Genomic DNA, 27,462 nt, shown 5'->3' with positions numbered 1-27,462 from the left:
AAGGGGTTTCCCTGCGGGTAGGGGGGGCGCTCCTGGTGTCAGCTGAATCCCACGTTCCCAGGCTTCCTCCGCCTGGGATTTTTAAAGGGTCTCCGCCTTCGCCGCGGCGGCACGACCCAAATTCCACGGAGCGGGTTCCTCTCAGTCAGAGGAACACCGCCATTGCCGATGGCGCTAACCCGGAAGTCAATCCCTCCAATTCTCAATCTCCTATCAATGCCAAGAAATCTCTCCCTCTCTGCTCACTTTCACAAAAAGTTTGAGAATTCACTGTCTCAAGGGAGGGAAGTAACTCATGGCTCTTGATCATAAACCCTATAGGTCCTGGGGCAGCTCAGGAATCATGGCTTCTGTGGCAACCATGAGACTGTCTCAGTAAATTAGAGGCCCATTAGGCAGGGTATGGATGCGGGTGGCGCTGTGGTTTAAACCACAGAGCCTAGGACTTGCTGATCAGAAGGTCGGTGGTTCGAATCCCCACGACGGGGTGAGCTCCTGTTGCCCGGTTCCAGCTCCTGCCAACATGGCAGTTCAAAAGGACTTCAAAGTGCAAGTAGATAAATAGGTACTGCTCAGGTGGAAAGGTAAACAGCGTTTCCGTGCACTGCTCTGGTTCACCAGAAGCGGCTTAGTCATGCTGGCCACCCGGCTCCCTCGGCCAATAAAGTGAGATGAGCGCCGTAACTCCAGAGTCGGCCACGACTGGACCTAATGGTCAGGGGTCCCTTTACCTTTACCTAGGCAGGGCATACCCTGGTTCAGGTTTCTGCAAGGGAGTGGGAAGGCAGAACAGAAATGCATCGATAGCGGGGTTTGTGCTGAGCCCATTGTCAGATAGATCATTTCCTGGTGACATTTGGAGTGATGATGCAGCACCCCTTTATAAATCCTCATAAAGCCTGAGAAGTTGATCTGAAGAATCTTTATTTGCATCAGCCACTAGCCATAGGAATACAATAAAAGAAAATGTACTGAAGATAGAGGTAAAAACTTAACTATACGAAATACATTATGGAGGTTTAGATCAATAATCAAATAATCAAATAATAGATCTTATTCTAATTGCCCCCACTAAAAACATTGCAGATTTTGCTGCCACCTGGTTATCTTGATCCGCTGGATGAAAGAACACAGTAGCAATGGTTGAGGAACCCAGCATGGACAATAGAAGAGGGGTAATACCCTCACTCCTCAAATCTTTATAAAGAGTGCAACCAGAAGCTCATGAGCCACTGACTCAATAGTGCCATCTCCACATGGACATCATTGTTTTTCGAGTGGAATTTTCTGAAATTGACCCTCAAGTACAGCTGAAGGCAGTTTATTCAAGCTTGTGAAAGTGAAAGCACGTCTGTATTTTGGAATTGTTAAATTTTGCAAATAGGGTGCCCAAGTGTCAAAATGACTAGGTAGAAAATAATCATACCATGGACAAAATTGCCTTATTGTGGCCAAATTATTCTGTCGCTCAATTAGGTGCTGTCTAATTTAATTATTTACTTTACTGAGATAAAGGTAAAGGTACCCCTGCCCGTTCAGGCCAGTCTTGCCAGACTCTAGGGTTGTGTGCTCATCTCACTCTATAGGCCGGGAGCCAGCGCTGTCCGCAGACACTTCCGGGTCACGTGGCCAGCGTGACAAGCTGCATCTGGCAAGCCAGCGCAGCACATGGAACGCCGTTTACCTTCCCGCTGGTAAGCGGTCCCTATTTATCTACTTGCAGCCGGAGGTGCTTTCGAACTGCTAGGTTGGCAGGCGCTGGGACCGAACGACGGGAGTGCACCCCGCCGCAGGGATTTGAACTTTACTGAAGCCCAGTGTTAATAACTGTTGTGATGATAAACCAGAAAAATAAAGCTTTTGTTTGACAATTATAGTCCAAGCACTCTCATGACAATCTTGCAATACTAAGGGTAGTAGACCAGTGGGGTTTAAATTTAGGCAAAGCCAATAATTAAATGTCCTACACCAAACCTGTAATTCAACTGAGGGGAGACTAGCCTCTAAGTGCAACGAAGCACTTGGAACACAGGATGGAACAGAAAAAAATTGCCTTAGGAAATTAGGTTGAACAGCTTCTGTAGATCCAAGGTGAGGGCCTGTCCAAATCTGAGCCCATACAATAACTGTGCCAGGGGTTTAGCTTTAAACAGTGCTGATGGTATACGATTGCCACCTTTTGTATGTAAAAAGCCTGTCAGAATTTTGGCGCTTTGAGATGCTTTTTCCTTTGCATATTTCTGATGTGCTCTCCACTACCCTGCTGACTGAAAAATAGGACAAAGGTATTTAAAGACTTTAACTTGTTCGATCAACAGATTATTCACATACCACCTATGGGTCCTATAATTTCTTGAAAATTTAGTTTTCTTTAGTTTGACTTCTTGCAATTCACAGCCAGGTGTTCTCTTTGGCAGTATCCTGAGAACGCCCTCATCAACCTTTTTAGGCCCACTTTTGTTTGCGATAGTAGTACCATTTATTTAATTATTAGATTATCTAATTATTTATTTCATTTCTATACCACTTTATATTTTAAGAAAAATCTCAAAAGCAGTTTAAAACACATTAAAACATCAATAAGACAATCTGAAGAAAGTCAAATATAGAGTATACAGTCAAAGGAACATAATTAACTAAAAAAAACACAAACAATATTATCCCAAAGATTTCAAAATAAAACATTACAAAGGAGGTCAACTACAGAATACACGCTCCACAAAATAAGTTAACAAAAAACAAAACTTAAACATTTTTTTAAAAAACCACTGCTACGTGAGGTAAAATATAAAATGCACATTTAAAACAGCATAACTAACTAACAAAAGAATAAAACATTATCATAAGCATGACACAGCTCTTTGGCAGGCACTAAAAGATGGGGCAAAATAATCCAATAGTTAGGGTTTGTCATCAGGCAGTGTCCCTCTGGTCTCACCAGGGACCGCTTTAGTAGAGCTGGTGAGTCTGGGCCCCACCCCCTAGGCCAGGTGGAAAGGGCCTTGCAGGGAGCGGCCTTCACGACTCACAGCAATACCTGAGCTCAGTGGATCACCCAGGGTGGTTATTTATGCTTCTGATTTGCTTTATCCATTATTGAGAATAGTGTATTTGGTTCTATGTGCTTCCTCATTTTTGCTCTGTTTTTACAAGAAGATGAATAACCAGCAAGAAACTGAGGCTGATAGCAAATTTTGGGGCATTCCAAGGCAAGTTACAGATATGTTTAGAAAGATATGCCATGGTGAGGAGACAGAGACAGAGCAGCCAGCTGAGATGTTATCACTGGAGAGTATTTCTGCCCCCCCTTCTCCCAGAACCCGGCGTTTGTTGAAAGTGCAAGAGCAAAGGACTCAGAGACAATTAGCCGCCGGTGGCCACTGTAAGGAAAAGTGCTGTTGGTAGGAAGGGAGTGGAGAGGATCTTAGTTGGAGCCAGTGGCATAGCGTGGGTTGTCAGCACCCGGGGCAAGGCAAATAATTTGCGCCCCCTAACCCGTGGATTTGCACCCCCTAACTCTAACCCCCAGATGTTGTGCCTGGTGCGGCTGGCCCCCCCTGCGCCCCCACACTACGCCACTAGTTGGAGCAATGCCATTGTCTCTTGCTGTGATGATTGAATAAACTCATTAGTAAGAACTCTTCTTGTTTTTCTCTGCTTCTTGCTGCAACCGGGGGAGGGGGAGCAGATAAAATCCCCCAAAGCCTGACAATAAATATAGAAATAAAGATGTAGATGTAGATGTAGATGTAGATGTAGATAGATATGATCATCATCATATTGTAAACCGCCTGATGAACTTCACTTTTTAATGAGTCTGGGACTGAATTGCAGGCACTGCATGACAGAGTAAAATGGACCAACATGTATGTATGCGATTATTCCTCTGACTTAACTGGTGAACGCATGCTGGACTTGGATCCTTCACCTCCACCTGACAGTATTGAACATGTGCCGGATGCCAGAGACCCTTTGATATCAGAGCATGTCAACCTGGAATTTCTGGGGCTCCAAAGCAAGCAATTCATGCTGCATAATTAAATGCAGCATGGTGCCAATGGAAGAGCTTTTACTGGAGCAGCACTAGGATTCTATATTGTAAACAGAACATGTTATTAAGGTTTGTGTATTACATCATGTTCTTATCTCATACACATCTTATAGTGGGAGAAGCCACCAGCAAATGGAGGTAACACACTTGTCACAATACCTACCTTTACCCCTTAGTCAATAGCTGGTGTTCTGTGACCCAATATGTTGTTATGTGACATGGCAGCGATTGTAGGTGTGATTTTAATTACAATAATTTTAATTACAAATGGGCACAACCTCTTAGCAGTCTTTTTCACAATCCTTGGTTTCTTCATACAAATGGCACACTCATCACAGTCTCTTTAAAGCAGCACAGAAAGGGATGTGTCTCCATAGGGGTGTAAATTAGCCTACAAAAAAGTGCACCAGACAGGACTTCTGCTGCATCCACAGAGAGGTGACTGAAGCAAAGGCAATTTAGACTTACCAGGAATGTAAGTAAAAAAAAAATTGTTCATAGAATCATAAAGTGTAGAACTGGACTAGGGATTCCAAGGGTCATCTAGTCAACCCTCTTCAATGCAGGAATCTCATCAAAGTCTCTCATTCAGTTTGAAACCATAGTAGACTCTGCTTCGTTTGCAAATGTCCTGTTGTTGTTGTTGTTTAGTTGTTTAGTCATGTCCGACACTTCGTGACCCCATGAACCAGAGCACGCCAGGCATTCCTGTCTTCCATTGCCTCCCGCAGTTTGTTCAAATTCATGCTGGTAGCTTCGAGAACACTGTCCAACCATCTCATCCTCTGTCGTCCCCTTCTCCTTGTGCCCTCTATCTTTCCCTCCCTTTTCCAGGGAGTCTTCTCTTCTCATGAGGTGGCCAAAGTACTGGAGCCTCAGCTTCACAATCTGTCCTTCCAGTGAGCACTCAGGGCTGATTTCCTTCAGAATGGATAGGTTTGATTTTCTTGCAGTCCATGGGACTCTCAAGAGTCTCCTCCAGCACCATAATTCAAAAGCATCAATTCTTCGGCGATCAGCCTTCTTTATGGTCCAGCTCTCACTTCCATACATCACTACTGGGAAAACCATAGCTTTAACTATATGGACCTTTGTTGGCAAGGTGATGTCTCTGCTTTTTAAAATGTCCTAGTAGTTGTATTATTTGTTACTTCCTGTGCAGGAGTCATCAGAGAGAGAGAGAGAGAGAGAGAGAGAGAGAGAGAGATGCTGTGTTTGTGTGTGTGTGTGTGTGTGTGTGTGTGTGTGTGTGTGTTTGTGTGCGTGTAAAAACATCTTAGCCTGTTTCCACACTATCAACTTAAAACACAGCTAGGATGTTCATTTCTTTTAGACAGGGTTGATTTGAAGCTGGGATAGATATGGATGGTAGCTAATGTCAAGTGTATACTACTGTCCAAGCCAACAGGGGGAAAGCATTGCATGCAGACTCAGATATATGCGAGATAAAAACATGTTGTCTTAGCTGAAACAGTGCCCCTCTGGAATTCATCATTCCTCAAATACCAGTGATGAGGAATCCCCCATTCCTAGCAAGGGTGGGTGGAAAAGAGCTTTAAAAATATTATTATTATTATTATTATTAATAATATTTTTTATAAATTTTCCATTAAGAACATCCATTTAATAACAAATCAAATCATATCATAATCCAATTCAAAACAAAAACAAAAACAAAAACCTAAACTACAATCTGAATTATTTATTATTACCGTTTTTTTTGCTCTATAGGACGCACTTCTCTTAAATCTCTCTCAATTCCTCTCTGCCGGCCTTTCTGATAGTCCTTAATGTTGAACCCCAAATCTCGGAGAGGCTACGGCCCAACAGGATCCATGTTTCTTCCAGCCAGACCTCCATACTTAAAAGTAAAGCCTATGGGGTATTCCAACTCTTGTTTCATACTCCTTTCCAGTCCAAATGTCCCCAAAGCTCCAACTTCCACCTTAATCAAATTTATAATCCTTCGGTCTTTACATCTCCACATAAGGAGATCTCTCAATTTTTCACTCTCCAATTCAGGCCAGACTTTCCACATCAAGTTTTTATTTTCCTTTGCTGCCATCATGTCAGGCCTCAAATTACAGCTCTCCTTTAACATCTGCAGGATTACAGCTCCTCCTTCCTTCTCTTCAGGGGCAACATATGTCTCCTTTTCCATGTTCTCAAAGCTCTCAAGTTTCTCTATTTGTCCAATTGAATAGGCTTCCTGTTTCAAATCCTTATCAAATTCAACAATGTTATTTACTGTTATGTCCAGAGTTGTAACATTTGTAGCCAAAACATCTATTTGGCCTTGTAACTTTCCCAAGAGAACAAATGCTCTATCCAATTCAGCCTGAATTTTCCCTCCTCCAGCCATTCTTGTAATGTCCCTAAACCCCCTCTAGAGGGATTTTGGTTCCTTAATGTTCCTTTCAGCTTAAATCCAAAAAACAAGTTAGTTTGTATCAGCCCTTCCTTATTTTCGACAAATTGTAACAAATATAGTCAGCAGAAGCAACAGAAACAAAGTTCTCTTTTTCCGTCTTGACAGCTAACTTGACAGCTGTGAAACTCTTCAATACTTCGTCAACAGGCTCTCTCGCGGGACGCTCCCGGGTCCGGGGGGGGGTGGAACTTCAGCTCCCAAAATAGTTCTTCATCCTCCAGTAAAATTTCTTATAATACCAAGCCGTGAAATTAAAGTCTTTTACAAGAAAGAAAAAAAGGATTCTCTCGACCTTAGTTAGCAGGTCCTTTGCTTTAAATTATTTACAAAGGGGGGGGCGGACTTCCTTTTTAAACCTTCCCCGCTCGTGCCTAATTCATCAAAATTTCCTTAAAATTCCAATTTCCGTACTACTCACGGGTTGTTGCTTTAGAGTCCAATTGTTCAAAGGAAAAAGTCAGCGCTCTCTGACAATGGCATTGCGGCTTCACTCCGCAGAAGAAGCAGTCTACTCTCAGCACCGCGCCGCACCCCGTACCCGTTCCAGAGCCTTTAAATAGGCTCCTTCGCAGCTTGGGGGGGCACAAATGGTGCCCGCTGAGTCACCACGCTCACAGGCATCCGCGCCTGTGATTTTTAAGGGTCCCCGCGTCGCCGCAGCGGCAAGACCCAATCCTGCGGAGCCGGTTCCCTCCGGAGCTCAGAGGGAATCCGCCATTAGTCGATGGCGCTAACCCGGAAGTCTCCGCTAACCCGGAAGTCTTCTTCCCCTCCAAAAAGTAAGAGGAAATGTGTGTGTGTCCTATGGAATGAATTCAGGCTCCTTGGCTTCAGCGATAGCAACACGAAGCCTCCGAAGCACAGAGGGAGCGCTCCCTCTGCGCTTTGGAGGCTTCGCGTTGCTTTCACTGAAGCCTGGAGAGTGAGAGGGGTTGGTGCGCACCAACCCCTCTCGCTCTCCAGGCTTCAGGGATAGCCGCCTGAAGCCTTTGGAGTGCAGCGTGAGTTCCCGCTGCGCTCCAGAGGCTTCAGGTTCCTTTCGCTGAAGCAAGGAGATTCTTGCTCTCCCGACTTCAGCAAAAGGAACCCAAACCCTGCGACCCCTCTCGCTCTCCAGGCTTCAGGGATAGCCGCCAGAAGCCTTTGGAGCGCAGCATGAGTTTGCGCTGCACTCCGCAGGCTTCTGATTCCTTTCGCTGAAGCCGGGAGAGTCTTGCTCTCCCAGCTTCAGCAGAGAGGGAGAGCTGTGCAGCGCCCCTTCAGTCAAGCGGGAGGAGAAATGGAAGGGGCTCCATTTCTCCTGCCGCTTTGCTGAAGGGGCACTGAGCAGAGAGGGGGAGAATTTTTTTTCTGTGTTCTCCTCCTCTAAAACAAGGTGCGTCCTATGGTCTGGTGCATCCTATAGAGTGAAAAATACGGTAAATTTCACATTGACTTTCAATATTCTGGACCTCTGAAGAACTCATCTCACATAATGATATTTCTGCCCTCTTCTTCTTGTTCTCATATTTTCCACATTCTGATCTTAAACTCTCAAAGTCCTCAGTCACTGGCTAATCAATTCTCAATCATGTTAAACAATCATATATCCTTTCATCTGTCAGGCGTAGTTTAATTTGTATATATACTGTGTGTATGCGCTTGTGTGCGTGTGTGTGTGTGTGTATTTCCTTTGTCTGTTTGCCAAGGAAGCTTTCCCTGGCTCACTCTAATCTTCCAGTCCAGGCTCTTGTCCAAGCCTGCCATTTGAAGTTTTATGATTCAGTAAATTCCCAAGTTGTTGAGTTGTTAAGCATACTGTTTGCAAATATATGTAGCAATTAAAATGGATTGGATTGGATTGATCTTTATTACGGCCATTGGCCCGTTACACGACAGTTTATGTAGCAATTAAAATGGAATATATTCCACAGATATAAATCATTTGGCAATTGATCAGCTTTTCCAGGGACCACACAAGTCTCCCCTCTAGGGAGGGGAGTTGCTAGACACCCGTTTCGCTTTCTCTCCCACCCATAAAGAAGAAAAACCTGCAAACAGGTGCACTGTATGTTGTGGGATATTTCCCAAATTATTGTCTCAGATCATTGTAGAATCAGCCAAATGATGTTCCCCACTCCCACAAAAAAGGGAGGAATTCGCTTTTTCCATCCTGTGTCACAGCTATAAAGCACCAACTTGTTCTGCTCATTTATCTTTGTCAAGTCCAATTAAAACTGTGCAGCTGACTAATCAATTGCAAATAGAAGTCCATTTGTACTCCGTTTAATTTTTTTTAGGTCTTTTTTAATGAGGCTTGGCATATAAAAGCAAATGTAGATATAAAAGAGAGCACGTACTGATCACCTCTGTAAATCCAAGCACCATGATGAGAATCTCTTTGAAGTCCAAACTTACATACCAGCAACTGTGCAGTTCTGCATATTGTTTCCCTTATCTCCATCAGTCCAGAATACACCTGTTTTCAGCCAAATCTTATTAATTTTTAAGAAGCAGGTGTCCCTGCTTGAGAGAATGACTCTGGAGAGTGCCCAGTTTCCATGCCAGGCTTGGCACCCAAAGTGCCAAGGTTTGGCATCTTGTTGTGGGGGCCAGATAACGGACTCTCTGGGTGAGACAGCCCTCTCCTACCCTGGAGAGGTCGGCAGGACTAATTACTCCCACATTAGTCCTGAATTTCTGGCACTACTGGGGGTCCGATCTCATGGAAGGCAGCCATTTCCCTCAGCAGGAAAAAGGAAGTCTGAAAGGATCTGGTAAAATATGAGCCACCTAAATCTCAGGTGAAGCAGTAAGGATTACAGTCATACCATGTCTGTTCAACTTCCAAAACAGTCTTTGACTTTGAAAACCAAAGCAAGGCTTCTGATTGGCTGCAGAAAGCTCCTGCAGCCAATCAAAAGCTGTGGAAGCCCCACTGAACGTTCAGCTTCCCAGAACGTTTGAGAACTAAGCTATTTGAAAACCAAGGTACAACTGATCTGAGACAAACCACAGCAGTGAAATTTAGTTTTTCATGGCTCTCGGGGGTGAGGAACTGGAGCACTTATGGCTTTTTCGGGTATTAATTTATCCTATCACACAGCTACTATCGGCACAACCCCTCCATCAATATTGTCTATTTTCGCATACCATTAAGTTGGAAAATGTATTGAAGATAGAGTAGAATCAAAAATATACAATTTGACTATGTAAAGCTAATGGATGTTAAGATGACTTAGTAAGTTGAAGACAAAAATGTGAGGGCTGTGTATTGTGGCATGATCTCCAATAACCCAACTGGAAAGAAGTTCTAGAGGCAGTGAATACAGGGTTTGGCCATCAGCATCTGTTCTTATATGGCGGCAATACGTCTGCTTGGCAAGTTACAGTGGGGAAAACTAGGAAAATATTAAATCACATGAGATTTCATGTAATCATGAATGCTTCTGGGGTGACAGTTCAAACTAATGTACTGCATTTTCTGTTTTCTAGGTAAACAGTTGAAAAAAATACCATTACAACTGAGGAGATTTTCACTTCATATTCTTTCATTGGCATACACGTGGTGCTTCAGATTAGGAAACCATGAGCTGTTTTTCTCAAATTCTGGAAAACTGGATCAGTTTTTCTTATTTGGAAGAATTTCGGACCTCAGTGGTTCACCCTTTGTGGTTACTTAAGCTTCTGATTTTAATTTATTCACCATTCATATATACGGTTTTGTGTCTCTGGGCTCTCTCATTTTTGTTACATATTTACAAGAAGATGAATAACCAGCAAAAAAGTGATGTTAGCAAATTTTGGGAGAAACCAAGGAAAATTATTGCTCAAGTTTGTGATATAACTGGAAAGATATGGTATGGTGAGTAAGTTTTCTTTCATTCCAATAATTCAGTCTTATCAGCTCCTATACTTTCATAGGATTGAGCATCAGAATTTCAGACTTGAGACATTGGGACAATAGTTGCTACAGTGCATCAGGAGTGGACCTCTAAACCCACTTCAGAGTCACCACAGCTCCAAGCTGGCCTTGACTCCATATGGATCAAAAGAAAGGCATGGAATTTTTTTTAGGTAATAAGCAATCAAAAAGAAAAACAAAACATATTATGAGGTATAAAATTAAGATATATTACAGAAGAAAGGGTCAGCTGGTGGCTGCATAAACACCATACATTTAATCACATTGAAAGAAACCTGGAGAATGTTGCTTACACCTCACAGAGCTATAAGTAGCAAAGCTCTTTAAAAATAGTTTCATGGATTGTGGCAACAGAAGGGGGTTGGGTTTAAACGTGTAGTGAGTACACAGCGAATGTAATGAGTATATCATCGTGCAGTGAGACTTTGATGGTGCCATTTTCCAGAGCATGGTAAACCACTAGGTAACTCTGAATCATAAACTCTGGACACAAACCATGGAATCTGCCAGCGTAGGATGTGGTGATGGGTGCTAATTTGGATGGACACTGCGAGAAACCGGATGATGGAATACAGAGAGCTTTGGCTTAATCAACAGGATCCATCTTATGTTCTCATTGCTTCCCAGAGTGATGTTGCTTTAGATGTTGAAGCATAAATCAGAAATATATTACTAAAACCAAGTTTGGGTCATAAGGATGAAACCCTGTGGCTACTTATGACATTGGTCAATGTCTGGGAAACTGTTTTCTCACTTTTTATAAAGTGATTCAGAGAATGGTCTGAAGATATGAGTATTATAACACATATAAATGCTTAAAGGAGATTGAAAGAGTGTCACAGTTTTAGCTTACTCAAAGACTAGGCAAAAATGTTTTCACCTGCACCCAAAAGTAATCAAGGAAGGAATATTCCAGCAGAGGAGGATATCATTTGTTCTGGGATCACAACAGAGAAAGTTTTGATCTGTATAGATGACAAACTAGCACCCAGAACACTGAAACATATAGGAGTGGTTTTTACCTGATCTGAAATTTCAGTTTTCTGAACCGCACTGTTTTCTTCCTATAAAAGATTGCAATATTTCATTTATTTTTCACAAAGTAATATTTATTTGTTGTGGTTTGTATTATTTCCATGTTATGAAGTTATTGGCATGGAACATCTCCGTAAAGGACCAGGGATTATTGTTTATTATCACTCAGTCACTGCTATTGACTATTCCTTTCTTGTGGCTAAACTTTTTAAGGAGGCACAGAGAGAATGCTTTTCAGTCACTCATAGAGGCATATATCGGCTACCAGGTAAATTATTAAATTCAAATCATGCTTTTTATCAAACAATATGTGAAATGTGACATAAAACAATCCTATAAAATATAAAACCATGTATCAGACAAAGAGGTGAAAAACAACATACAAATAAAATATCAGCAAGATGATGGATGTGACCATGGGGAACGTAAGCCAAAATAAAACTCATAACCAAGTGTTGATATTTCATTGTATCCCACCTATGCTGTTGGGGCAATCCTCTCAAAGCATGCCTCACTTCATTTCCCAGTGACAAGTTGCCCTGACAGATTCCCATCTGAGTTACAACAATGGATGAGCCCAGAATGAGATGGAGTGTTCACACAAAAAAGAAAGTTGGAAACTGCAGGCTTGCTTTTGGCCATTTACAGCCTCAACCTCTTCTTCCAATAATGTTTCAGGCACCTTATTTGAATCAGGGTATGTTTCCAATGGGACGCTGGTGGCGCTGTGGGTTAAACAACAGAGGCTAGGACTTGCCGATCAGAAGGTCAGCGGTTTGAATCCCCGCAACTGGGTGAGCTCTTGCCACCCTAGCAGTTCCAAAGCACGTCAAAGTGCAAGTAGATAAATAGGTACCGCTCTGGTGGGAAAGTAAATGGCGTTTCCGTGTGCTGCTCTGGTTCGCCAGAAGCGGCTTATTCCTGCTGGCCACATGACCCAGAAGCTGTACGCCGGCTCCCTCAGCCAATAAAGCGAGATGAGCGCCGCAACCCCAGAGTCAGTCACAACTGGACCTAATGGTCAGGGGTCCGTTTACCTTTACCTATGTTTCCAACACAGCATGTCGACTTGTGTCTTTTGGCCCATGATCACAGGTTGCAGGAATACCTTATCTGGCCTCATAACAGCTATGAAATTACTTTCTACATTCTTCCTCAGGGATCTAAAAAAAACGGGGGCCAACTGGATAAAGTGACATCTGATTTCTGTGCTGTAACTGCATATAATTGCTTCTGACTTTAATGCCAGAATAGGACAAGGTGTAGGAAACTGGGTCCCCAACTTGATGATTTCTTCAGGTACAGAGATACCAGAAAGCATGGCCCCACCCGAACACATGGCCAATCAAGCACTCCCACACAATGCTTGACATTGCAATCGAACCCATGTGGCACCCTTGCTGTAGTGTTCATGGCCTTCCACTGCCACACCCCCCACATCATCTTCCTCTGCATGCAGACAGCAGCCACAGCAAGGAACTATGACACCACCAAAGGGTCATTTAAATAAGGAAGGAAGGAAGTACAGAGCCCCCAAATGCCCAGTAACACAGAGTGCTCTGTTTGGGGGGTGAATTTGTCCATTGGGTGAATTAACGCAGCATATAATCTCCACCCAGTTACCTGTGCATGAAAAGATGTACTTATGTTGGTGTAAGCAGGATTCAACCAGCATGGGCTCATCTGTGCCATGTGTGTATCTGTCTCTCTATGCATGCTGCAAGGCACTGTGGCCTGTATTTTGAATGTCATTCGGTTGTACTACAGACGTGACTTGTGGAGCGCATGTCTAAAAAGGTGGCCACCTCAGCACTTCCACAAAATCCTACTTGAAAAGTATTGGCAGAGAACTATGCTTGTGATCTGTAACAGTGCAATATCTTTGGAATAATGACACTTGTATAGCATCCACAATATTTCCTAAATAAGCGTTATATAAAATGCATTTTCTTTCTATTTGGGGCTTCTTTTTTCAGGGCTGAAGATACTTTTAAATTCCATCAATTTGAAAGATTTCAATAAAGCTGAATGTGTGGAAATTTTGAAGAAAGGCAATTTACTGGGCGTTGCCCCTAGTGGAGCTAGAGAAGCAAACTTTAGTTATGACTACAACATAATGTGGGGTAACAGCACTGGTTTCGCTCGGGTAGCTTTGGAGGCAAAAGTGGTGAGTGATCTTTGTGCAATTTGCATTGCCTTCACGATTATCCTAGATAAGACATAATGTGTTGACATCCTTGATCTAGCATCCTAAGTAGTTGAGGACGGCAAATATCCTGTTTGGGGGTCAAATGATTTCTGGAGTTCCAAATATTTCCCACCCCTGCTTTTTTTTAAAAGCTATTGAAATCACTTACCGTATTTTTCACCCCATAGGGTGTACTGGCCCATAGGACACACCTAGTTTTTTTGGGGGGGAAATAAAGGGGGAAAAGTTATTTCCCCCCCCCCCCAGGATGCCCGAGCTTCCCCCGACCCCAGCCCCCAGAACAGGCTGCTATCCGCAAGCCTAGGGAGCCCGGCGGGAAGTCCCGCCGGTCTCCCCAGGCTTGCAGATATCTGTCCCCTGAGCTTGTGGGGCTGGCGCTGGGGAGAAGTGCACTTGCGGATATCTGTCCCCCGAGCTTGTGGGGCTGGCAGCCTCCAAACCAGGTCGGGGAACAGCGGGATGGAAGTGCTGCACCTCCCTGCTGTCCCCCGGGCTTGTGGGCTGCAGGCTGCTGCTCGCAAGCCTTGCAAGAACTCCCATTGGGCTCGAAAGGCTTGCAGATAGCTTCCTGAAGCCTGGAGAGCGAGAGGGGTCGGTGCGCACGGACCCCTCTCGCTCTCCAGGCTTCAGCAACAGCCTGCATTCGCCCCATAGGATGCACACACATTTCCCATCCTATAGGGTGAAAAATACGGTACATTTAAAAAGAAATATAGCTTTTTTCCTCTTCAATTCTTGAAAATCTGGGGGACAGCATGTGCAATTTGAAGTCAATTGCGTCTGGCTTGTCATTGTAATGCCAGATGTGGAGCATTATTCCTAGTCCTTAACCAAAATAAAGGTGGGGCAGCTGCGGTGAAGTAATTCTCCAGTTTTCACCTTTCTTTTGATTTTGTATTTCTTCTTTTATTCTTTCAGCCCATCATCCCTATGTTTACACAAAACGTTTGTGAAACATACAGGAACATTCGAAAGTCAAGTGAGCAAATTATCTTATATTCCTTGGTTGATCAAGAGATCTGATATCAGGTAATAAACAGATTAATAATATACAATGATTTTTTTTTAAAAAAAAAAATCTATTTCGTACCTACTAGTAATTTATTCAATGTATACTTATCTGAAAAAGTTGTGCTGTCTCTTAAAAAATATGCACTCAAATTATTTAACCTCATGTCTGGGATGGATTGATTGGGATTGCTAAAAACTCAGAATGCCAACTAATTTCAAATTTGATATGGGATCTCTTTCTTACCAACTCTTTTCCCTTTCATATATAGGGTTGACAAGATGGTTATATGAGAAAACAAGACTTCTCTACCTTCCCATATATGGAGGACTTCCAGTGAAACTGAGGACATATATTGGAGAACCCATCCCATATGATCCAAATATAACAGCTGCAGAGCTGGCTGAAAAAGTAAGCAAACTCTACACCTGGAAGTAAAAAAGCAGGATTTTCTTTTCCTGTTGGTTTCTCTCTTTCAGTTGTATAAATTGTATTCTGCCTACTGACTTGCTCCTTCTGTATGACGGGAGATAGGGTTTATTATATAGACTTTTGTGCATTATGTTCATCAGTCAGCTTCCCTCTCTGTAAATTGTTGAGACCACGAAAAACCTATGCATTTTATGTAGTGCTGCACAAAGATCTGCTCATGCAATAGGACTTCTTCTGCCCACCATATGCCCCAGAATCTGCCCCAGAGGTTTCCTCCAAGCCCCCTCCCCGGTGGGGGACCCAGTAAGCACTGTGCGCTCTTAAGCCTCAATAAAACTATTACTGAAGAACTTCTGATGTTTGTGTGACTTATTGCAACTCTGCATGTGAATGCGACTCCATCCTACTCTGCTATTTTCACCCGTGCCCTGCTGTGCTGTTTTCAGGCATGGAACCAGGAGATGACTGATTTCTGTCACTAGCCCTGCCAACCATTGCCATTCTAAGAGAACAAGGGAGGTGTTCATAGTGAGTTCATGCACCTCTTTTTCTGGAAAAATAGCACTGAGCATAGTGAAATATAACTCAATAGCATTTCTGCAGTTTTCCTCACATAGCTGGAGGTAACAACCGTGCAGGAAAACTAGTACCAAGCAGCCCACTTATGTTTGGTTGTATCTCTGCCATTCTCATACAGTGCTCTTGGGGGGGGGGGGGAATAAAGACAGGGGGCTGGATTCACTGACAGATGAGCAGTTTCCTAGTGGGGGTTCCTCACCCTGGCTGCTCTGGCCCAACCCTCCATGTTGAAGAAGCCACTTTTGAGGATTGATCTTATTATTAAATAGCTTGTAAAACCACATTTAGCAACAATAAGAAGCTATCATTTTCCGTAGGACTTTATCAGTCTCTCACATCACTTCAGCTCATTGAAGTTTGCTGGCATCTATTTATGCACAGCTATCTTAAGGTCTTGTGCAGCATTTCAATTGGGCTGAGGTCTGGACTTTGACTAGGTCATTGATTCTGTTCTTTTCCAGTCATTCTGTGGTAGATTTCCTGGTATGCTTGGGATCCTTGTCCTGTTAACAGCATGACCCAATTTTGGCCAAGCTACAGCTGTCGGGCAAATTGCCTCACATTTGACTCTAGAATACTTTGGTATACAGAGGAGTTCATGGCTGACTCAATGACTACAAGATTCCCAGCTCCTGTGCCTACAAAACAAGCCCAAATCACCACCCCAAGCTCCTTGTGCTGATATGCTGTTTGGTTTTCGCCAAAGGTAGTGCTGTGCATTAAGGCCAGACATCTCCACTTTGGTCTCGTCTGTCCAAAGGACATTGTTCCAGAAGTCTTGTGGTCTGTTCAGATGCAACTTTGCAAACCTAAGTCGCCTGCGGTTCCTGCGCAATGTTTGCCATCTTGCCAAAGGTTGCAGGCAGCTTTACCTGCAGCAATTGCATGCTGATTGCCCTCTTAGAAGACAAAGTCCAGCAACTGGAGGAACGTGTAGCTACACTCCAAAGAATTAGAGAGCTGGAGCTCTTCTTGGAAGCAACAGAGCACACCGTCTCCACCAAGGAGGAGACAGGGGACTCCCCTGAGAAGGAGGCTAGTTCACCAACACAGGAGCCAGATATATGGAGAAATGTGACTCAAAGAAGTAGGAGGCCCAGGGTTCGCTCTGATTGTTTAGAAATACACAATCGCTTTGAGGTCCTCTCCCCTAGCATGGAAGACGAAGAGCAGACTCCATTTGAGGATCTCTCCCTCATTACAGTCGATCAGGTATATGAAGACGAGCAGCAAAGTCAGTCCTCAGGGAATGTGCAGGCGACCTTGGAACAGACAGCTTACGGAAGAACCCCGACCAGACCTAAGAGGAGGCGTGTAGTGGTGATAGGGGATTCCCTGCTGAGGGGAAAAGAAGCAGTGATCTGTGGGCCTGACAAGATGTCTCGGGAAGTGTGCTGTCTCCCCGGGGCTAAGATCCAAGATGTAACTGAACGACTGCAAGGAATCATAAAACCCACTAACAAATACCCCTTCCTCTTGGTTCATTTGGGAACCAATGACACTGCAAGCAATAGCTTCCAGAAGATCAAAAGAGACTACGGAGCTCTGGGCAGGAAATTGAAGCAATTAAATGCACAAATTGTCATCTCATCTGTCCTCCCAGTTGAACGACGTGGCCCAGGGAGAGAGGGGAAAATAGTGGAAGTGAACAGCTGGCTTCGCAAATGGTGTAAACAGGAACGGTTTGGATTCATAGAATCATAGAATCATAGAGTTGGAAGAGACCACAAGGGCCATCGAGTCCAACCCCCTGTCAAGCAGGAAACACCATCAGAGCACTCCTGACATATGGTTGTCAAGCCTCTGCTTAAAGACCTCCAAAGAAGGAGACTCCACCACACTCCTTGGCAGCAAATTCCACTGTCGAACAGCTCTTACTGTCAGGAAGTTCTTCCTAATGTTTAGGTGGAATCTTTTTTCTTGTAGTTTGGAACCATTGCTCCGTGTCCGCTTCTCTGGAGCAGCAGAAAACAACCTTTTTTCCTCCTCTATGTGACATCCTTTTATATATTTGAACATGGCGATCATATCACCCCTTAACCTCCTCTTCTCCAGGCTAAACATGCCCAGCTCCCTTAGCCGTTCCTCATAAGGCATCGTTTCCAGGCCTTTGACCATTTTGGTTGCCCTCCTCTGGACACGTTCCAGTTTGTCAATGTCCTTCTTGAACTGTGGTGCCCAGAACTGGACACATTACTCCAGGTGAGGTCTGACCAGAGCAGAATACAGTGGCACTATTACTTCCCTTGATCTAGATGCTATACTCCTATTGATGCAGCCCAGAATTGCATTGGCTTTTTTAGCTGCCGCGTCACACTGTTGGCTCATGTCAAGTTTGTGGTCAACCAAGACTCCTTGATCCTTTTCACATGTACTGCTCTCAAGCCAGGTGTCACCCGTCTTGTATTTGTGCCTCTCATTTTTTTTGCCCAAGTGCAATACTTTACATTTCTCCCTGTTAAAATTCATCTTGTTTGTTTTGGCCCAGTTCTCTAATCTGTCAAGGTCATTTTGAAGTGTGATCCTATCCTCTGGGGTGTTAGCCACCCCTCCCAGTTTGGTGTCATCTGCAAATTTGATCAGGATGCCCTTGAGTCCATCATCCAAGTCGTTGATAAAATGTTGAATAAGACCGGGCCCAAGACAGAACCCTGTGGCACCCCACTAGTCACTCTTCTCCAGGATGAAGAGGAACCATTGATGAGCACCCTTTGGGTTCGGTCAGTCAGCCAGTTACAAATCCACTGAGTGGTAGCATAGTCAAGTCCGCATTTTACCAACTTCTTTACAAGAAGATCATGGGGCACCTTTTCAAATGCCTTGCTGAAATAAAGGTAGGCTACATCCACTGCGTTCCCTTCATCTACCAGGCTTGTAATTCTGTCAAAAAACGAGATCAGGTAAGTCTGACATGACTTATTTTTCAGAAATCCATGCTGACTATTGGTGATCACAGTATTCCTTTCTAGGTCCTCACAGACTGTTTGCTTAATGATCTGCTCCAGAATCTTCCCTGGTATTGATGTCAGACTGAGTGGGCGGTAATTATTTGGGTCCTCCCTTTCCCCCTTTTTGAAAATAGGGACAACATTTGCCCTCCTCCAGTCTGCCGGGACTTCGCCTGTTCTCCAGGAATTCTCAAAGATGACTGCCAGTGGTTCTGAGATCACATCTGCCAGTTCTTTTAATACTCTTGGATGCAGTTCATCTGACCCTGGAGACTTGAATACATCTAAACTAGCCAAGTATTCTTGTACTATCTCCTTAGTTATTCTGGGCTGTGTTTCCTCTGCTGAATCATTTGCTCCAAATTCTTCAGGTCGGGCATTGTTTTCTTTATCGGAGAAGACTGAGGCAAAGAAGGCATTAAGACCAGATCTAAAATGGCTGTTCCTCTTGTTGCTTCTCCCACTTTCTGGACAACGCAGTTGTCTGCAAGGCCAGTGAGGAATCTGTTTGACCTTATGCTCTTGGCTGAGTTTGACATCCAACAAATATCTGGGTAATTGAAGTCCCCCATTACTACTATCTCCCTTCCTTTTGCATGATGGGCCAATGAGTGTGGTGGAGTCTCCTTCTTTGGAGGTCTTTAAGCAGAGGCGTGACAACCATATGTCAGGAGTGCTCTGATGGTGTTTCCTGCTTGGCAGTGGGTTGGACTCGATGGCCCTTGTGGTTTCTTCCAATTCTATGATTCTATGGTTCTATGATTCTAAGCCATGCTGCCATGTATTGAATAATAGGATTATTCAGAAGGTATTGAATAATCAGGATCAGGTGCACAACCTTCGGGTCATTTTGAACTCACATCTGTCCATGGATGCACAGGTTAATTCTGTGTTGATTCTGGTAGCTAGACTGGTGATAAGGAGCGGCCGCTGGCACCATATAACACCCAGCCTGGAAGATCTATATTGGCTCCCTGTACATTTCTGAGCACAATTCAAAGTGTTGGTGTTGGTGTTAACCTTTAACGACCTAAATGGCCCTGCCACTGTATACCTGAGGAGTGTCTCCACCCTCATCATTCAGCCCGTGAACTAAGATCCAGTTCTGAGGGCCTTCTGGCGGTTCCCTCACTGCAAGACGTGATGTTACAAGGAATCAGGCAAGCTGCCTTCATAGTTGGGAGTGGCTCCCACCCTGTGGAACACCCTCTCATCTGATGTCAAATAGATAAACAACTACACAAATTTCTGAAGACATCTGAATGCAATCCTGTATCAGGAAGCTTTTAATCAATGATGTGTTGCTGTGTTTTTATTATGTTCTTAGCTGCCCAGAGTTGCTGGAGCAGCCAGGCTTACACTTACACACACACACACACACACACACACACACACCTTTATCTTTTAGCTCCTGAAAGACTCAAGTTTCCATCTTAGCTGATTTCTTTCTGCCATAGCCTCAATTATGAATACCAGAGTAGGCTGATCAGGATTTAAGAATTTGTTGGGCATTTGTTCCTGAAGATGATGTGAACAAAGGCCCAAACTTTCGATCTGAAAATCATTGGGTGTGTTGGGGAATGTTATTATAGAGATGAGAGGTAGATATTCTTTATGATGCACAGTATTGGTGTCAGGGACTGGAATGAAGAAGCAGACAGACGAAAGGAATCTCTCCCCCCCCCCATCTCCTGGAGCTGACAGGGGGAGAGAGACAGCTTTGAACTGCAGCCAAACTATGAGGGAGAAAACCAGGCAGAGATGGGAGATCCTCCATCCCCTAGGATGCAGCGGTTGCTGAGGGTACCAGAGCAGCGTACGCAACAATGTTTGGCAATGGAAACTTCCATAGGAGTCGATGCTGCTGGGGGAGGGGAAATGAGGAGGAGTCAGAATGAATAATTCCATGATGGTGTAAAGACTGGAATTCTTTGTGTTACAGCAATGACTGAATAAATCATACTTAAAAGCCTTCTTGTTTTCTCCTGGCTCCTTGAAAACATCAGGAAGGGAGGGAGAGATTCCTCAGGCCTGATAATTAGAGTCATTAGCAAAGTGCCATGGATGTAGATTGTGCCACGGCAATAATAATTTGGTGCAAGTTTAGTCGCAGTATGCTTCTTAGTCTTTACGCGGTTTAATTTATTTAGATTTATATCCTGCTTTTTGAGAAAATTCCTCAAAGTGACTGGTTCCTTTTACTAAAATAATGATGCTAGAATAATGGAATCTGCAGAAATATCTACAGAAAATATCCAAGTAAGCAGTCATGGGGAAATCAATCACACTTGTTGCAATTTTTATGTGGTATTCATTCAGCAGTGGCTCCATTCTTGTCACCCTGATAGCATCATTGATTAAGTTCTCACTGCCCACATAGTGAGAGTTTCCACAATCCAGGGTGGATATCACCTTAGTGGGGTGTGTCACCCCATTTCAAAATCACGCCAGCTTAGTTGGAGGTGTGGGTGTTTCCCAACCCATTAAGGAGGCACAGCAACTGCAGAACACATTTTCTTACATGCCACTGCATGGCACAATGATGAATGACAGCAGTAGCTGGAGGAAGAGAGGGAAAGGCAAGTTGGGAATGAGGTCAGCACAGTATACGCAGACAAGAAGGACTGGCTCCATCAATGTGTTTGAATCACATCCATCTTGCCACTATCTTCCTCGCTCATCTGCTGCATCATGATAAGTACTTTGATCCTGACTTAAAGCAACCAAGTCAAATACCAGGAATGATTCATCCCCCTTGTACAGTTTTGAAGCAGTTATTTCCCATATTCTTTCTGTTCCCTTCACTACCATATTGGAGAAACAACTGGCTTCTCCTGAATAGGCTGTTCCAAGGAAAGGAAGGAAAGGCAAAAGATAAAAAGATAAATGAAACATGATCCTTCTCTAGTCCTTTTGCAAGCTCTCATTTTCTCAGTTGCTTCCCTATACAAAGCCACTAGTTCTAGGCATTCAGGTGTGTTGAGATAGACCATTTGGCCAGTAGGAGCTGTCGCATTAGGGTGGATGAGGCAAATTCAGGCTGTGCAATTAAAGCTGATAAAATGGCAATCTGCCCTCTGCCAGGCCCTTTCTGTCTGCCTTCACACTTATGACATGGGGGTGCCACTGCCTGGCAGTTTCCTCCTCCTCAGTTTCTGTTGCCATTGTAGTACTCAGCATGGACAAGGACTGGGGGCATCACTAGAATCAGTGGCTCTGGGTTTCCTTCCTGTTGGCATTCCTGCCTTCTGCACTACCCATCCCAACAGGCACCAGCTAGCACTGATTTCGGGCACCCCGGTCCCTTAAAAAACAGGTGCCTTTCCCCCCCTACGGCAATGTGCCTAAAAGAACCTTTACCTAGTTGGCCTTTGCAAGGGTTGGTGGGCTTCTGTGTCTTGGCTACTTTCTTATCACTTTCATGTTTTTTGAGAAATAAACGTTAATGCCTTCTTCCAATGATGTTGTCTTCTTGTTTCTTTAAAGGTGCAAGGAAATTTTTGTGTGAGGGGAAACAATACTTCAGTCAGCAAGGGTTGCTTGCCCAAATTGCTCCATGGTGTCACATAATCTCGGTCAGATGCCCCATCAGCAATCTAGCCACCTATTCTACACCTGCTGGTATTTCTTCATCAGGCCCAAGGGCAGTTCCACACAGAAGACATTACAGAAATGCAGCCTCAAGTTACCAACCAACACCTGGAGCACAGTGCTCAAGTGGGAACCTGGCCTTGCAGTTGATTCATTTTATGATGAAGGTACCGTAATCATATTGTTTCTGTTTTAAATATTTTATTTTCCACTCTATTTCTTGATTTATTATCATTGAGAACTGTGTTTATAATCTTTTAATATCCTGTTTCACTAACTCTTTTCTTGGGGAATTTATTAGTTCCTTTTCTTTTCTTTTTATTTCTTCTAAGATTTATTGCTTTTTCAACTCTCTCATCTTTTTTGGTATGTGCTTTGTGGAATAAGCCCCCCGTATAACTGCCTTACTCACTTCTCATACTACTTTTAAATCTGTCTTCTCATTTAAATTAATTTCAAAATAATCCATTAGCATCTTCCCCCACTATTCTAATATTTCTTGATCGTTAAATAAATTATCATTTAATCTCCATCTCACTGGGAAACCTTGCCCTGCTCTTAATTCCACAGTAATAGGGTTGTGATCTGATAATGTCCGATGTAGAATTTCTACCTTCTTTACCTTAATAGAAAAATCTCTAGAAGTCCATACAGAGTCTGTTCTGCTCGCAGTTATTCACGCTAAAAAAAAATGTTAATTGCCTGGTCAGTGTGTGTTTTGCTCTCCAAATATCAATGAGGGTTAAATTGTCTGTTATCTGAAAAAAGGCATTGGGTATCTCTTTTTCTTATAGTTGTATCCCATTCCAGGGAAGCTACGCTATTCATATCTCCCATCAATATTATATTTCAATTCTTATTTTCCTTTTCTCCCCAAATGCTTTTTATTGAGTTTTTTCCACAAATATAAATAAAACTTAATATTTTACAATCAACATTTTGTATTCTCTTATTTATCCTGCACAGTTTCGCGCCCAGACTTCCCTCCTTCCCTGCTTCAGTTTTCCTATTTTACATCTTCTCTTGCAGATTCTTATTTACCCTCTATTCACATCACAGGATTTATGTTAACCCTGCTACCGTTTTTAAACTTCAGCAGCTAAATCTTATATATGCAACAAATATACTCCAGTCTGCTTCAAACTTTGTCCCTTTTTGGTCTCGAATTTTATGTCATTTTAGCCAATTCTGTATATTCAAAGAATTTGATCTGCCACTGCATTACCGTTGGGATCTCCTGGGATTTCCACTTTTGGGCCACGAGTATCCTAGCTGCAGCCGTCGCACACTGGAATAATTTACGATCTTCTTTTTTCACCTCCTCTCCTATTATCCCTAGTAAGGAAGCCTCTGGTTTTTTTGGAAATGTATATTTAAGAAGTTTTTTCAGCTCATTATATATCAGATCCCAAAACTTTTTCATCTTTTCACACGTCCATCACATATGGTAGAATTTCCCATCTTTTACTTGCACTTCCAGCAGGCTTTATTACTCAATCTGTACATTTTTGCCAATTTAACCGGGGTAATGTACCACCGGTACATCATTTCCCCTAGGTTTTCTTTTAAGTAGAGCATGCTGTAAACCTCATACCTTCATTCCATAATCTTACCCAATTATCGTACTCAATATTGTAACCAAAGTCGACTGCCCATTTTATCATGACTTCTTTAATTAATTCATGCTTAGTATCCCATTCCAATAAATAGTCATACATTTTAGACAAAAGTTTTGTTCTGCCCTCCAAAATTTTGTTTGATATTTTGAATTTTTCTCACTGAATCCCATTTTTTATCCTCTTTTAGTAAACCATTCACCTGGTGATATTGTAGCCATCCCGTGAAACTGCATTTTATATCCTCATATGGTTTTAATTTCCACCCGTTCTCCATTTTCACTAAAATATCTTCATAAGTTACACTCTTTCCCTCCATGTTTAATTTTGTTGTTGTTAACACTTCATTCAGGGATAGCCACCAAGGTGTAGTTCTCTCTAATAAATTTTTATTCTTGTCCCATACATCATACAAGGCCCTCCTAAATATATGATTTGTAAAACCATTGTGTATTTTCGCCTTGTTATACCATAGGTAGGAGTGCCACCCATATCTATTATTATACCCTTCTAGATCCAGCAACGGACGCAGGTGGCGCTGTGGGTTAAAGCCTCAGCACCTAGGACTTGCTGATCGAAAGGTCGGCGGTTCGAATCCCTGTGGCGGGGTGCGCTCCCGCTGCTCGGTCCCAGCGCCTGCCAACCTAGCAGTTCGAAAGCACCTCCGGGTGCAAGTAGATAAATAGGGACCGCTTACCAGCGGGAAGGTAAACGGCGTTTCCGTGTGCGGCTCTGGCTCGCCAGATGCAGCTTTGTCACGCTGGCCACGTGACCCGGAAGTGTCTCCGGACAGTGCTGGCCCCTGGCCTCTTAAGTGAGATGGGCGCACAACCCCAGAGTCTGTCAAGACTGGCCCGTACGGGCAGGGGTACCTTTACCTTTACCTTTAGATCCAGCAAATTGGTGTTTTTCAAAATTATCCATTCTTTTATCAAGCATAGGCAAGACGCCTCATAGTATATCTTCATGTATCAAATATCAATGAGGGTTAAATTGCCTGTTATCTGAAAAAAGGCATTGGGTATTGCTTTTTCTTATAGTCGTATCCCATTCCAGGGAAGCTACACTATGCATATCTCCCATCAATATTATATTTCAGTTCATATTTTCCAATATAATTTCTTCAAGGCCAGTTTTTTCTCATTTGGTGCATACACACCTACTGTATTGGCAATATTTTTTTCTTCTTGTGATGTTATTTGAGTTATCTATATTCTTCCTTGTTCTTCTTTGGATCCAGTTCAGGTTTTATATACATTACCACGCCTCTCTTCTTTGTTGCATCAAAGGCTACAAAGTCCTTTCCCAATCTTTTATTAAACAAAATTCTTCTATGTTTCTTCACAATGTGTGTTTCTTGAAAGCAAATCACATCCAAATTTAACTTTTTAACCACATGTTCAATCTTGTTTCTTTCAGTTTTATTATTAGGTCCATTTACAGTCATCTTGTTCTTTGTTTATTTGTCTCTTGTCTCAGCCTCTGTTGGTTCTTCTTCCTCTCTTGCTTCCAAATCAAATGCCCTTTCTCCTGCTAATTCTTTTCCATATTTCTCTGCTTCAGTGGGATCCCAACACCTTTGTTTTCTTCCTTTATGTGTAAAAGATTGTGCATCAGGCTATAGCCAACAATAAGGGATTTTGTTATATTTCAGTGTATCTGCCAAATATTTGAAATTTACTCTTTTCTTTAACAACCTCATCAGGATTTATTTCAAGATTATTATTTTCTGCTTGATGATCTGGAGATTTTTCTGGCAGTGAATCTGTATTACTCTGTTCTGAATTCTCTTTGCTAAAAAAAACCCCAAACAGTCACTCAGCAGTTTTTTTTTGTTTTTTGCTTTAGCCTATCTAGATTTCACATGAAAATTTTTGTCCACTGCCACGCTAACCATTTCTTCTTCCAATACAATCAGGTTAGCAAGTTATTTTATTATTTTTTCACTTAATTCCACCATCACATCTTCTGAAATACCTCTCAGACCTTTTTGATCAGATCTTTTTGATTTAATTCCAAAATGGCCATTCTATCTAGAGCCTCTTCGTGAATTTCACCGCTTCAGTATCTTCCTTCATCCTCGCTTGTGTCAGGAACGTGGCCCCCCAGAGTGCAGGGGAAGAGTTAGACTCAGAAATCAAACTAAGTGAACAAGGGACAGACTCTGCAGATGAGTGTTGGCTGACAGAATTGAGAAAGGGCAGTTCGACCCCCCTTCCCAGGGAAGACTCTATTAGCTCTCAATAAGAGGAAGAGATGGAAGGCATCCAGGACATTGCTAGGCAATCAGCAGATAAGCAGAGGTCTGCGTTTGTGTCGAGTGAGAGTGGGGAGAGTTGAGCTCAGCCTCTCAGTCCCCGTTCTAAGCAACTGGATAAAATCAGAGAGCAACAGAAGGGTAAGAGGGGAAAGGTGGGAGTTTGGCATCCTTCTTGCTATGGGAGGGGCGAAACTTGTATTGGCCACAATTTTATCAGCAAAGGGAAAAAAAGGAAAGGGAAAAAATCTCTTCCCCCCTCCTTCCTCCCCTCTCTCCCTTCTTCCTTCCTCCACTTCCCCTCCTCCTTTTAAAGGTTCAAAATAATAAATACTTTTTTTAGTTATTATTTGAAATAACTAAATCATTTTAAATAATTATACTAATTTTAAACTTTAATTCTCAATTTCAATATGAAAAGAGAGAGGGGAAGAGAAAAATAAGTAGAAGAAAGAAAAGAAAAACTTACTTTTCAATACTTGTAATTATATCAGAATGTCACTAGGTGGTGCTATGTCCTTTCTTTTGGGAAAATGTTCATTAAAAAAAGAAAAGCAAAGTAGAAAAACCAGTTATCATTTTTCCAGCCACACTGTTCTATTATGTTTCCGTCCTTGTTCTCTTACTCTGCTTTCTCACACTTAGCTTCCCCCCTTATCTGTTATTTTGATTTCGTATTTCCTGTTTTCCCTTGTTCTGCTTTTTTTTAGTTATTATTTGAGGAAGTTTGCTGTGGGTCTTGATGGTGCTGTGTGTCTGTGCTCAATCTTGGAGCTCCCATGGCTCCCTGCAAAGCTTTGGGAGCTCCCAGAGAACATCCTTTGACACTGCTGGACCCTTCGGAACCCAAACTTTTCCTTCAGAATTTTTTTGAGAAGGTGCTTTACCCGTGCTCCCTACCCATCTCCTCATCACAAGCGGGCTGTTCAGGACGAGCGGTCTCTGTAATCCACCATTATCCGCAGTCGACCTGGAAGTCACTAGTTATTAGGTTGAAACTACTAGCCATCAAAAATTTTCTCTGCTCATTTCAGGAAGCAATCTTTAATAGTCATGAAAAAGCATCTTCTATTATTAAACTAAGAAGCAGATGGAGATTGAAAGTTTCTTTCCTTTTGAAGCCTCTAAAGAGTGTAAGAAGAGCTTGTTGGATCAGGCCAATGCTTCAGGAAGCATTGTCTAGTCTTCAGTATTCATGAAAAAGCATCTTATATTATTAAACCAAGGAGCAGAGGCCTCTTAAGAGCAAAAGAAGAACTTGCTGTATCCAGCCAGTGACCCATCTAGTCCAGCATGCTGTTCTCACAGTGGCCATTTAAAAACATTTTTAAACTGCATTATGCTATTGTCATAAAAGTCTCCAAGAGACTCCTGAAAGAGAAAAGCAAGGACCCCTGCCA

The 27,462-nt window shown here is 42.9% G+C and overlaps 1 protein-coding gene across 4 annotated transcripts in view; it reads left to right on the top strand.

Moving 5' to 3' along the window:
- The window catches only part of LOC307219868 (DGAT1/2-independent enzyme synthesizing storage lipids-like), a 142,966-nt gene that overhangs the window by 97,587 nt on the left and 17,917 nt on the right, over positions 1–27,462 (top strand). Inside the window, exon 1 of one of the 4 annotated variants that reach the window (XM_079983390.1) lies at positions 4,375–4,526. The exons of 2 other annotated variants lie outside the window; for them this stretch is intronic. The gene's annotated coding sequence lies outside the window, so the exon portion shown is untranslated. Of the gene's footprint in view, positions 1–4,374; positions 4,527–22,300; positions 22,357–27,462 lie in introns of those variants that run through there. One more of the 4 variants, XM_079983391.1, reaches the window with a different exon arrangement.

The sequence above is a fragment of the Podarcis cretensis genome (assembly GCF_951804945.1).
Source record: "Podarcis cretensis genome assembly, chromosome: 7".
Classification (NCBI taxonomy): Eukaryota; Metazoa; Chordata; class Lepidosauria; order Squamata; family Lacertidae; genus Podarcis; species Podarcis cretensis.
Note: the sequence above shows the minus strand (reverse complement) of the source record. Positions and strands in the feature narration are given on the sequence as shown.